The sequence below is a fragment of the Lupinus angustifolius genome, chromosome LG17 (assembly GCF_001865875.1).
Source record: "Lupinus angustifolius cultivar Tanjil chromosome LG17, LupAngTanjil_v1.0, whole genome shotgun sequence".
In the NCBI taxonomy this organism is placed as follows: domain Eukaryota; kingdom Viridiplantae; phylum Streptophyta; class Magnoliopsida; order Fabales; family Fabaceae; genus Lupinus; species Lupinus angustifolius.
Genome location: NC_032025.1, coordinates 11,763,625 through 11,767,195, shown reverse-complemented (window position 1 = coordinate 11,767,195; position 3,571 = coordinate 11,763,625).

Here is a 3,571-nt window from a genome sequence, read left to right as displayed (position 1 = left end):
TTGATGTTCTTACGTTGTTATCCGATGCGACCGTATCACTATGATCCGGAGTCACACCAAAATTGTGGTATGATGCGGTTGCGGTAATCAATACAATGTTGTGGCCGCATTAGGTGACGGGATCCGCAATTTAAATCACTGCTATCAATATATACATATATCATTTCCTATGTCAAATTACATATCTATAATAATAAATAATATTGATAAGACTTAATTTAAAAGGGGTACACATTATATTTAACTAGGTCTAGGTCTGGTTTAGGTTCAAAGGAATGCATAGTCAATATTTTGGGTTGCACTAGCTTAGAGTCCAGGGTCGAGCCCGGGATTAAAAAATGACATAGTCAATATTTCGGGTCAGATAAGAAACAGTCTTATCCCTTCTAACCTTCTGACTATTGTTATGGAAGGATCCGAAGACATGACATTGATGCCATATGAATAAACTAAAACCAATTAGTAGTTCAGTGATACAAGAAGATACTTCAAAATATACCCATCTCGGGAAAATATCTTTTTCTTGCATGTTTTTTCTTGGTATGAGTAGAAATTCTCATAATAATTTCCTTTTCCTGAAAACATAATCCCAAAATGTAGTTCACGTATACAAAATAATTTTTAATATATTTTTAGAAACAAATTCAACAAATCAAATTTTGATGTATAAATTTTATTAATATTTTAAATTTATTATAGCAAATATAAAAAATTAGTACTTTTTTTTTCCTTAAATATTAAGGTTAGAACCATCTTACTAGTTTTGAGATCATTCCCTAGGGTTGAACATGACTCAGCCTACTCGTTCGCTCGGCTTGGCCCGATCATGATCTAACCCAAATAAGGTTGGGTCTCATCGGATCTAGTTCAAGTTTAAAAATAAGACGCGATCAATATTTAGGGTTTGATATAGGACAAACATGACCCGGCCCGAACCCGGCTCATAGTTACTCACTCATCATGTTATATGTGTCCTTATTTAATTATGTAATGACATCTCACTAGTCAAAATTAACATTGATTCTCTAAATTTTTTTCATAGTATATGCATGACTAACAATATATATACATATTTCATTTCATATATCAAATTAAATATCCATAATAATAAATAATATTGATAAGACTTTATCTAAAAGGATACACATTATATTTAATCGGGTCTAGGGTTCAAAGGCTTACCTAGTCAATATTTAGGGTCGCACTAGCTTAGGGTTTAGAGCTGGACCCAAGATTAAAAAAATGATTTGGTCAACATTTTGGGTCGGATAAGAAATAAATCTTACTCAACTTAAGCTACTAGCAATTGTTATGAAAGGACCTGAAGGCATGACATTGATGCCATATGAATAAACTAACACCAATTAGCAATTCGGTGGGAGGTGGAATAAGACTTTTATAATACTAATATGAATAAACTGACACCAATTGCCATTGAGTGGTTTTCTAGTTGTTTCTTCTACGTTTTAATTAACTTTGTTTTACTATAAACCAAATATAAAAAAAAATTGTTTGTTGTAACTTATTCATATAAATGAGTATACTTTATCAATTATTATTTTTTCTTTTACTTAAATTGTAGTTAAAAATTTGGTTTGTCCCTTAAAGAAAACTAGTTTAAAAAAGAATTATGAATTAGTATAAAAAAATCAATTCACGGTTTTCTACCAAAATGAGATAATTTAGGTTGCAATTTGGATATGCTTTTGTGCCCTTCGTTATGGACTGCATCTTTGCCCCCATTTTATTTTATATTAGAATATTTCTAATAATTGGCAAAACTAATTTTTTTCTAAAAATTCTTATCAACTCAAACTAAATAAAAATGAAGAGCAAATCAAACTTAGATTTTAAAAAATATCAAATCAACTCATTAGCTTTGATTTTTGTGATACAGGGAGTAAAGGAAATTGTTCAATACTTAATGATTCTTCGCTCAAGCTGAGACAAATTCTGACCATGTATTCACAATATATTTCTGTAATTGGTCTCAATATTAACTAGGACTTACCATCTTCCATCAGCAGTCTAGAACACTTGTGAATCAACATTTCTGCTTATTTTTTGTTTTGACAAACAATATTATGTTAAACAAGAGAGAAATTAGATAGGTTAGCAATAAACTTACATGCATCCTCTACTTTCTTTCAGATATATAAGATGAATGTAATATTTATGAACTGTCGGCATACAGATTTATATACAATTAGTATATAATCTATAGTTTATTTGTATTATTTATATTTAAGAGTAATAATAATTAGATAAGAATAATATAAGATATAATAATAATGTAAGAAACTCTTACCATGTTATTGCATACAAAATCTAGAATTGTTCATGTGGCATTCACATTCCTAGTCTTGACGGATCCTGAGTATGTTTTAGCTTTAGACTTTTTTATATGATCATTTGGTGGTAGTTTTTATTGATTAAGGAATATATATATATATATATAAATATGACTAAGTATGAAATGAATCAACTCAGAATTTGGATGACTCATTAATCAATTCAGTAAATATGGCTTACAAACAAGGAATTGAAGTAGAAAATTGAAATCATTAAATAAATTAATTTAACTTTGAGACAAGTGAAGTTTAATTTGTTAAATTCATAAACTGACTCAATTTATATATATATATATATATATAAATAAATAAAAGCACCATATTTATTAGTGTTATTATTTTATTATATGCTTTAGAGTTTTTTTTAAAGTTATTTAATAAGACTTTGTTTTTAAGATTTTGTCCGCTGCAGATTTAAGAAGGAAATCTGAAAAGCAAAAGGATAGGACCACCATAAACAAAACAACAATCAAAATTCCAAAGGACAATTTTAGGTTTTATTTTACCCTTTACCTAACTATTTCCTCTCATGCTTTGTTGTCAGTAACGAAATCAGTTGAACATTACTCAACTTGATAAAAATTAGTTCGGCTAGAACCTCTTTTCTAGCTCAAATTCCAGTCGACTTAGAATCCATGAACTGTCGGGTTCAGCTACAACCTCTATAATGATCAAGTATTGTATCAGGTTGCTATGTATTAGTTTTATTGACAATTTACTATTTTAACTATACTCACAGTTGTTCTTTGATGGAATCAATAGCAGTTGGAGTAGTCGTGCTTTACTGTTGAGTTAGCTTTTTTCTTTCAATTGTGTATTCATTCTTTTGCCTGCTTATAAGATAACAATGTTCCCTTGTGCAGTGAATACCTATGGCTCAATATATCATCTAAAATAGTTCTATATGATTGCTCCACTGTCATGTCTTATTCTTTCAATCAAATTAATATACATATTATAAGATTGAGATTGCAACTAAGAGTGGATAAATTAGTTGACTAGAAAGTATGACTATTTTTCTGCAAAATAAAAAGTTAAAATGCAACGGATAATATTGTAGAAAACAAACAAGAATAAATCAAAGAGGTAAGGGAGAACAGAGTACACAAGGATTTTATACTGGTTCACCTACTTGTCCACTGAAGACTACATCCAGTACTTTTGTAGCACAAGAGATTTTCCACTAAATATTATGAGTTGTAATTACAATATCTCACCCC